Source organism: Scomber scombrus, chromosome 15 (genome assembly GCF_963691925.1).
Source record: "Scomber scombrus chromosome 15, fScoSco1.1, whole genome shotgun sequence".
NCBI classification, from domain to species: domain Eukaryota; kingdom Metazoa; phylum Chordata; class Actinopteri; order Scombriformes; family Scombridae; genus Scomber; species Scomber scombrus.
Genome location: NC_084984.1, coordinates 28,843,132 through 28,854,281, shown reverse-complemented (window position 1 = coordinate 28,854,281; position 11,150 = coordinate 28,843,132).

Below are 11,150 nucleotides of genomic sequence, written 5' to 3'. Positions count from 1 at the left end.
AACCCCGGACAGTGACGTAACGACCGTGCTCTGCACTAACAGAAACATCTGGCAGCGTTACTCTTCCAAACAAATGCTATGTTGATACCCTGTAGGTCATTAACAACTACAAGACTGTTTAAACCATTTGGATGATTCACTGGACTACTATTTTAAACTCTAATAAACGATAATTCGTGATAGTTTCGGAATTAAAAAGTAGCCTGAATACGTTTTCATTCAGTGACCCACATCAGTATTTCTGAAATCGTTGCTAATGCCCTGTTCCTGCCTCCTCTATGATGTTTATTAGATGAGAAAGAGGCATCAGGTTTGTAAAAGCAAAAGTCTCACTCAGTAACTCACATACATTTAACATGTAAAGTAATCAAACCTTGCATCATTCAGTGGCTGTTTTTATCTTTGATCAGTTTTTGGATGAATCCATTGAATTTTGATGTTCAGCCCTATAATGTTATTTTGTTTTACCTCGAGGTTTTATTTTCTTTAGTGTCCTGAACCCAGCTGTAATATATTTATGGATTAATTGCCTTTCGAGTTCAACTTGAAACACGACAATAAAGTGAATAAGGAAGTCATTTGATTCATTCATTACTTCGGGGCTGTATTAATCCATAGGTGACAGAGACTTAAATGAGTGAATTAATGGAAATACCATCGAAATCGAGCCCATGACACACAGGATAATGATCCCATCTCAGGATATCATTCTGTCACAATACAGATTATCACAGACCTGCTGATTCTGTATAGTACACTGTTAAAGGTTTAGTTTGTCAAAAAACGGTAAAGAAGTAGCGGCAGAGTTGCAGCCAGTTACTATGAAATTAACGATGTCTTGCTGTTGATGAAATATAGTTTTGATGCCGTTTTTGTAAATGTTTTTTGTTTGTTTGTTGTTGTTTTTTTGCTACGTTTACAGTAACATGCTGTCAAAGAACTGCAGTTTATTACGGTTAATTAATATTTTTAATTAGATGTATACATAGGCCCACATAATATCACTCATGTCATTATTTAAACATCTTTCAGCTTAAGGCACTAGTACTGTGGCAACAGTGGATTCAGTTAGCTTTTCTTTATTCTACTTTTTATGTTTTCTGGACAGGTGAAGTGTTAATGTAAATATTCTCCAAATGATTTGTTTAAAAAAGGACATGGTAAAGTTAGTTAACTTTTAATGTGTAATTTAAGGAATAATTCTGAATCAGTGTGTCACATTTTGCATCACACGATTCAACACTTAACTTGATTGTATTTCTAAATATATAAAACCATATAATGTTATATATATAAAACAGCAAGTTGGAGTTTTTTGTTATTCTTGTTAAATTTAATAATTAAACATTAATTTATGTATTTTTTGTTGCTTCTTTTGAAGAATATATCTGAATTAATTTGTATCATTTAGGTTATTTTGAGTACTGGTTAATGCTTTTGTTATGAGGGTACTGGGCAGCTGGGGCACAGAGGTGAATTTATTTCTATAGGCAGGTATAGGACCAACGGGTACCTGGAAGGGTTTATGTTTGTCTGTTTTGCCAAGTCAGGAGAGGTGGCAGACACCTTTGTTCTTCGTCTGTTTGCTTGCAAAATGGTAAAAATAAACCAAAATAAATGTCATGGTTGCCTGGACAATGCACTTTTTCCCCCTGCGTAAGATTCATACCCGAGGTGCCACAGTTGCCGTTTATTTTTCTTTATATTTTTAATGTTTCAAGTTGAATTTGCCACTACAGCACAATATAAAACAAAAACAGCAACATAGTAGAACTGTACTCGCCATGTAGTTTGATGCATCAGTCCTGTCAGAGCAAAGTTCTGTTTCATTCTGCTGTGTTAGACTTATCTTACCACTAAAATTAATAAAGTTACCGTTACAATTGAAATAAACTTTCCCAGGTAAATTTGAACAAGGTTGTTTGTACAACAGTTATGTGCCACTATGTAATTCATCTATACATGATGCCTACTGGCTACAATACAGATGAAGTTGTTTGTGGTGTTTGGTGTTTGGTCAGCTTGCCTTGAATATGATCTCAGAACTTATTTGAGTCAAACAGTCAAAATACAAGGAAATCAATTAGAGCAAAAACAATGCAAAACAGAAAGAGTGGTTAATAAGTCAGAAAGAATGTCATAGATTAGATCTCAGGCTTAAAGAAATATAAGTCAAATAGTTTGTTTTGTTTTCTGTTGTAATCAGATTGCAAAGTACCACAAGAGAATGACAGTTCAAGTTGGTTGGAATGTGTTTTGTTTGTTATCAAACTAAGCAAAAAGGAACTCATCCATTCCACACCTTCCCAAACTCTCCAATCCTCCTCTGCCAACCAGCTCTTTGCACCATCTGCCAACTTAACTACCATCATGGGGTCAAGACCCGTCAGCTGATCTGCCCCCCGCCTTTGGAACTCTCTCCCACCAGACATTTGCACTTCTGACTCTGTCTCCACCTTTAAATCCTGCCTGAAAACACACCTATTCAGAGTGGCATACTCTGTCTCACACTAACTATGCAATCACGTTCTTGTTTATTTATTGTACTGATGCACTTTGTAGTCACATTCATATTTATTCTTTATCTTTGCACTAAATGTTACCTGATTTATATTGTTTGATGTACTGTTGTCGTGTTTTATGTGCCTTGTAAGGTATCCTTGAGTGATTTGAAAGGCGCCTTTAAATAAAATGCATTATTATTATTATTATTATTATTATTATTATTATTATTATTATTATTATTATTATTATTATTCATTTGTTGGATGAAGATCTCCACTGTCCAATCAGACATATGCACACTCACATCTGATAGTTTTCCCCAAATACTCTAAAGTACTGTTTTCTTTTCTGCAAGCAATCAATACTTTAAAATACTGCTATCTTATGTATGAACCATTTCATCAACCTAACTGTAATGTACTGCATTTAAACATTAAAGGATAGGAAAAGTAACAGCAATTTCCAACATTATAGGTAGGCTAAACCAACAGGAAGATGGAGTGTATGGGACCACACTACACACCACAGATGCCTTTATCATCTCTGTGGAAGCAAATCTGAATTTGCATTCATGACTTTATGGACAATAGTGATATATTTACAGTGTTGATAGGGAAATAATCAACAAAACATGACATGAAGGTGTTGGTGTACAGTCCTATAGGTCTATACTCTTCTGTTTGGTGGAGGCTGCTGCAAAAGAACACCTTTCACATGAAAAAAAGAAGCTTAATGACTAACATCTAAAAGGAGTTTAGTAGGCCTAATTTAGTACATTAGATAATTTTGTCAATAAATAAACAATAGATGTACAAATGTATTTATTTTTGGACCATGTGTCTGACACATAGCCTACCGGCTTTAAAGTTGAGATTGGAAGTTCCTAAAATTGTAAAAGTTGGAAAAACAATCCAAAAAGCCCATTCAGCAGCTGAGCTGACACATAACACCATAGCAGAAGAAAGCAGCAACTCTTTCTGCTATAATCTAGCTCATTTTCTAGCAACATTCTTCTAGGCTAATCATTACTTATTTCCCATCTTCTGAATCACAGGGTTATTTTAACATTTAATTCTATAAAAAGTATTAAGTAAAACAATCTGAGCAGGAATGGGTTGTTTGTATCATCTGAAATAAAGGGAAATCACAATACAATACAATACAATACAATACAATACAATACAATACAATACAATACAATACAGTTCAATACAACACAGTATAATACACAGTGTGCAGTCGCTGTCTCTCCATGGTTTGTACATTTCTACTGTAGCAGCACTGCCATCTACTGGTAATATGTATATAACACAATGAATTTGAAATGATTTTGAATACATTAATATTTAGGTTAAGCCTTCGTTTTATGAAAGTGAATTAAGAGAGATCAAGAAACGCACACAATAATAGTAATAATAATGAAACTATACACTATCTAGGGCTCATTTACATTAGACAGCATGCTGATATGTTTAAGCGAGCATCATTGGCCGGTTGAATGAGCTCATGTTTATCGTTATTGACCAATAGGAAGTGGTTGAGGAATCCAGCACATCCGAAGCGGAAGCATCTCTAAACGTTTCAGAGCAGCAGTGATGATGATGAAGGAATGTTCAGCTGAGCCCTGAACACATCCAGTCCTGCTCACGTCACTGAGTCGGCCTAACAGAATAATAACAACAATAATAATATTGAGGATGATGATAATGATGATGATGGGGTGATAGAGAGCGGCTGCCTGGAATATTATGGACTCTGCACTTCAGTTGGTGAGTATTCAATACACAGCCATGCATTAAACCACAGCATTTACAATCCATCCAGCAGATGTCATTCATTTAGCAGTAAAGCTGGCAACGAGTTAAGAAGGCTCAGCTGTCCCACTAGAGAAATGAAAGGATGCAGGTTAATGCAGAGGAACTACTGAGAGCCGATGATCCTCCCGTTAAAACCTCTATGCTGCAGGCACTAGAAACATCTATTATTTAATCCCAGAAGAAGAAGCAGACACACAGAGATGCTCAGTCGTGTTTCAAACATACAGGCTACATGTTCCGCAAAATGAAGCATTTTGGGATCATTTTAAAGTGACGTTCAATGAATGTAAACCAGGGTCGGATTTTAGGGTTCTTTAGATCAGGTAGAGAACCACACTGAGCAACCAATTAGACAGACACTAACAGTTGAGTAAAAGAACAATTTATTACAGAACTTAAAAAATACAATTAGTTAAAAACTGCTCAAACTCAGGTTATATTAACACGAACAATAAAAGGCAACTGATCTAAAGTCAATAGTTTTTGAATATTTAGTTAGTTAATATCATATAAGACTCAGTAGTAGTAGTGTTTCCTTTATATTGTTGGTGTGAAATTTACAAGGTGTCCTTGATTAATCTCAATATTTCAACAAACAATCAGTTCACCTTAATAATGCACACACCCAGTAAAACTCAGTACTGACACTTCAAATCAAAGTTTGATGGGAATCAAATGGATTTATCACCACATGAAATATTTGATGGACTTTGACAGAGTGAATTTGACGTCCCACATTCATTGCCCCCCATTTAGAAATCTCAGTTTAGTGTAACAATCTGATATCCTACTCTAAACGTCAAAAACCATAAACCTCAGGTCATTTGTCATCATTGATGAACCTGACAAAAAAGTGTTTTATCGTTTATAAACAGCACTTTTCCTTAAAATTCCTTATAATGTCTGGTAGGCTAGTTGTTTTCTCTTACCTGTACAGGCTACCATGAGGTGCGTTCAATTCTCTGCGGGGAGACAGAACTCAGCTTAACACCGGTGCCTCCTGTCACGTGTCCCCCACTCCTCAGCTTTCTGCTTCTTGTTATTTGTGTCCCTTCACCTCTGTTCCACCTCTCTATGTTTCCCACCAACTGTTTTTCTTTTAAAAGGTAGGCCTCTGTAAGTTGATATATTCACATGTCCAGCAGTAGGAAGTGATGAAGGAAGTGTGGGAATAAAACCAAGCAGAGCAACATACTGTTTGACATTTCTGCATGACTATAGGAGTAGAAACAGCTGATTAGAGCTGTGGTAATCATTACTATGTCACAGGTCTGGCTTCCTCTCACAGTGGTAGACCAGTATTTATTCAGCTTAAGACAAGTTTAATATGTAAAAGCTAAACTGTCAGTGAAGAAAAAGTCACACGTTGAGCCTTTTTAACTTGTTTCTCTGTGTCTGTTAATTAAAGATGGAACTGTATAAAAGTAGCTTCTATAGTTACCATCAGATGGGAGAAAACATTTGCTGTGGTTTGTTTTACTCCTGTTCTACTCATCGGGAATACTGGAAACAGTCACAAATTCATTCACTGTTTTATTTAACTTCATCATTTCATACTTTTATTTCTGTTACTCGTGTATTTTTGTCTTTTTGCTATTTTGCTTTTTCACATACTTTGCACAGAATATGAATTGACTTCAGTGGTAAAACGTATTCTGGTGTTTTGTAGAAACCTACAACAACAGAACCATACAGAACAGTTTGCAATCATATCATTCAGTGTATATTAGCAATGACTTGCTAATATGCATTGCATGTATGGAAGCTTTTGCACAGGTCTGATAACATACATCAGTGCAGTCACTGCAGAACTGTTTGTAAAGTGGAAGTGTGAGTGTAATAAAATGTGAACATTGAAACTGATCTTACTTGTCATTTGTCCGTTTTGATTTGATCATACTGATTACTTCTTTGTTTTTTGTCCCTTTTTCATGAAACATTTTATAAGCCTTAACAGGCTTGTAAAACTGACTGTCTTTTTTTCACCATTACAACATGTATGTTTTGTGCTTTGTCATTTTTATATGTTTGAATAAATAAATTATAAATTGGCTTAGTGGGTAACAATTGAAGTTATAGGGTTAATCATTGACATTCCTATATTCAAATGTTATGGGATAAGATACTGATAATAAATTGCTGATAATGTTCTTAATTCAACATTTGTTTCTGCTTTTGAAAGCGAAAGGGTTATGAGAAAGAGGTTATGACAGAAAAAGTGAAGAAATATTTTTAAGGCGTGTATTAACACCCTGGTTTGATAAGGACTACTAATAGAAAAACAGGAACTTAGCAAAACAAAGAGAACACTTTAGCTCCTACCACAGAGAGACATAGGCTGCTGTAGTTTGAACCTGCACATCATCTAAAGAGGTCATCATATTTGTTTCCTGTGTAGAGCTTCAAGCTCTGAAGCATGCTTACATTTTAATAATCAAATCAAACATTTAACTAAGAACTGGTGCTCATGTGTAGGTTTAAAGGTCCTTTTTACAGCTGACATGTTCACTTGTCATAGGAGCGAGAGCACAGCTGTAGTCTATTCAAGTGTGCCAGTGAATGTAAAATACAGAGTGGAACATGGCCAGCTGGAGGCAGATCCATCGACCTGTCAATCCAAATACTGCTTACTGCTGCGTTTACTGTTGTTGTGCCTTTACTCCAATCAGTACTTATCAGTGCAGGAGCTGCATCTGAATAGACTGTAGGCATGGACTAGAGTCAGACCACGAATCTGATTACTTTCAACTGGACTTTACTATATCAAAATAGTCTCACAAGTGAACTTTAACACTAATGACTTGTGACTTCACCTGGACTCTAGCCTTTGGACATGGAATTGCTTCCTCCCCAACCCAGAGATTGATATTTTCTGATGAAAAGGTTTGCCGTGAACCAGCTCTTCATTTCCCAGACAACAGACTCTGAATCAATCTGAAAGCAGCCAACCTCTCTGAAAAGGTGTGTCAGATGTAAAGATGCTGTGGTCAGCTAAAACAGACAGTAGCATGTAAAGCAGTCAGCAAAATGTTATGATTGTGATTTTGTCACAGGAATAACACACCGAGAAACACCTCAGTATTATATTTTCAAACTGAAAGTAAAATTAATTTAAATGAACACATTCAAGTTTATTTATTAAAGTCTCCCTCTACTTGAACTATTGTTTTTCTTCCTGTTCATGTGGTAGAATATTTGACACATTCATGTGCTGAAAGTGTAACATTTTTGACATCACAAATAGTCCTGATCCAATTTACAACTCACACAAGAGTGATGTAGAAACTTGAAGCTTCCAGTGCACATACATGGTGAATGCACATCTAGTGTCCACTAGTTCACCTTATGAAGTGAAAGATATTTGCATATATATTCTGGAATTTTAATGAGGGGGAAGGAGTAGATCATTTCCAAAGATTTTGACATGATAACCTTTTTTTAATGGATAACCATCAAACTCAAACATATGATTTAAAGTAGAGCATTTTATACACATCTTAAAACATGTCTGGAGAGCATCTTTAAGTATATTTACTTCTGTACATTTAATTAACAGTTGGATTAAGGATGTACAGCGACTTTAATGGCTATAATGGTGAAAACTTTATTTACTTTTGACAGGTAAAGCAATGACTTTGTCCCAACTGTGGGACTTCAATTGGGAATTTTTTGGATTTGACATTTTGGTCACTGGGGAAATCATGGCTAAGACTTGACACTTAGCCATGATCTTATAAAATTCCCTCTAAAAAGGGTTTTATACCAAACTTTTCATTGATTAATCATACTCATGAAAGTCATGATCATCCATCAGATCGTGAACAACAATACCTTTTTTCCTATAGGCTTAATGAAATAAGGCTTTCCTGATGATTGTAATAGTTGTATTGCTCCACAGGGTGGAGCTGGAGGAGTAGTGTAATGACTAGACATAATCATCCTATACTATCTTATTACTTACATATTACTTAAAGTTAAAATGCTTTAAGAGGAAAGTTGGGGAATATTAAAATCACATTTTGACAAATAATTTAACCCTCCAACATTGGGTGAAAGCAAAGCAGTTAGAGGGATGTTGAGAAGGCTCTCTATGTGGTGGGACTCCAGGAGTCACCAAAGTAAATACGTTTAACGTAGTTTTATAAGCCGAAGATCCAAACTTGTAAATGTGACACGATATTAAAATAATAATTAAAATAATAATTGAAAAAACAGGTTATATTGCCTTTTAAGGCCTCATTTTGTCCGAGGTAAGAGCAGCTGAGGAAGTGAAGACAGTTCACTTCCTGGAGTGGGAGGAGATGAGACATAGTTATAGAACGGTGACAATACAAAGACCACAAATTGTAAAGTAGACGATATGAGATTTTCCATTCACCAGAACACTGCATTCAGACAAACCTTAACAAGCTCACCTTGAAGATGAACTAAAACCTGCACATAGCCTACTTAGTGTGAAATGTCACATTGTTGTGCAATCGTTGTCATTCTGTGTTGCAGACAGCTATGTTCTGCTTTCTGCTTTTACTGTGACACTGTGAGGCTGATCACTGCGGCAGGACTGGACAGCTAAATGACACTTTATTCTTAAACATTTTTGAATCAAGTTTTTTCTTTGTTGTTTAAAGTAGAGATAAAAACAGACTAGAACATGGGGGTGACACACAGGGTGTGTATACACTGCTTTGAGGCAATTCCCAACTATGTGTGTGATGATGATGGTGATGAATACATAACCTCCAAATTACATGGCTTAAATAATAAATGTACCCCGCCTTTTCAAAAACCGAATAACTATAACACACACCAAAGACAGCTGGCACTTCCTGAGTGGTGAGCATGTTCTGATTATAGCACATGGCTGACTGACTATCCCTCACACACACACACACACACACACACACACACACACACACACACACACACACACACACACACACACACACACACACACACACACACACACACACACACACACACACCAGGGTTATTATAGTTTTTAAATTTCCATTATTTTTCATTTTTATTTAGTTTTTCAGTTTGCTTTTTTATTTTATTTTATTTTTAGTTAGTTTAACAAGTAGTTTTAGTTGAGGAATTGAATAGTTTTAGTTGAGTTTTTATTTAGTTTTATTTTTTCAGGTATTAGGAGGAAAGCCTTGATTAGTAGAAGCTGAAAAGGTCAAATGAGCTGTGTTTGTGTTCTCTCTACTGGTACTAGCCAGTTATCTCAAGAAGTCAAACTCAACACAATACAGTTAAAATGGAGAAGATGAAAAAAAAAAACTAAAACTAAGCTGATTTAATCTGCAATACAGTTTAGTTTTAGTTAGTTTTGCATTGTTCATTGTAGTTTTTATTTAGTTTTCTAAACTAGGTTTAGTTTTAGTCTTAGTTTAAGTCAACTATAATAACCCTGACACACACACACACACACACACACACACACACACACACACACACACACACACACACACACACACACACACACACACACACACACACACACACACACACACACACACACACACACACACATACTTGCAAAGTGAATTATGGAAAATAAGAACAAAAGGCAACTCATTATAAATTCAGCTAATTTTTGTTGATTATTTAAAGACACTAAGTCAGAAAAATCAATATTGTACATGGAAACATCACAAATAGAGAATAATAGAGAAAGTAAAGATAAATGTAAGTAGACAAGAGGAAAGAAATGAAGAAACCTACAGCAATGAATTACACACCACATCACACTCTCTCTGTTAGGTTTGTCTCTGTCATGAAACCAATAGTTTTATACTTTACTTAAGTAAGTAAGAATACCTCAGTGTAAAAATACTTAGTACTGCATTTCAAATGTAAGTACAAAAACACAATTATTATCAGCAAAATGTACTAATATCTAGTATCAAAAGTAAAAGTATTTGTATTTTAAAATATGAGATTATTATTACCGATGCATTAACATAAAGTAGCAGTACTGTTCAAGCTGGTCATTGTGGACGTGTCTTAACTACTTGTTTCCTGTTGGGCAGTGTAGTCTGTAACAGTGCATTGTATTTTAGAAGATACGTTTTGTCATGTAATAAACCTCATAACCTTACTTAAAAACACTACACACTTTGTTTGTATAAAATAAAGTAAATATTTGCACATCCAATGACATTATTATTATTATTATTATTATTATTATTATTATTATTATTAGGCATTTCTAAATTCCACAGAAAGAGAAACCAAATAAATAAAATAAATGAAAATAAAATGAAATAAAATCACATTTTAAAAAGACGTGTATTAAAATCATCACAGCACACCCACACTCTCATACATGAAAAACACACTTAAACAATTAAAAATGCCCAATGACAAAAACAACAAACACTATTAAATGATCATATTTTACTTTTGTACATTATAAGCCACTTTAAGACATAGCAACAATAAAGATAAAGTTTGTACAAAAAAAGTACTTTAACATACTGTACTACCTTTTGAGGGAGCTCAAATGCATCTCATGGTCTGTCAGTGCATGGAGTTTACTCTTTTTTCAGAAAAGCTAATAAGTTGATCTGAGTCACAGTTTTTGGGGAAAACTATAATAAACTTTTGCTCTCATTTAAAATAAACTTTGAGAATAAGATGGTACATTTAAATGTCAAAATCACATTTAAATGCTACTTAAGTTGATCATTTCCTGCTTGTAGTAGGCGGTGTTGGTCAGTGTTCAGATCAAAAGAGGGAAGTAAAAGACTTAAATTGTCAAGGAAGTTGTTGAAATAAGGAAGCTTCAGAGCGCCACCTCACCGTGTGTCAGTACATCAA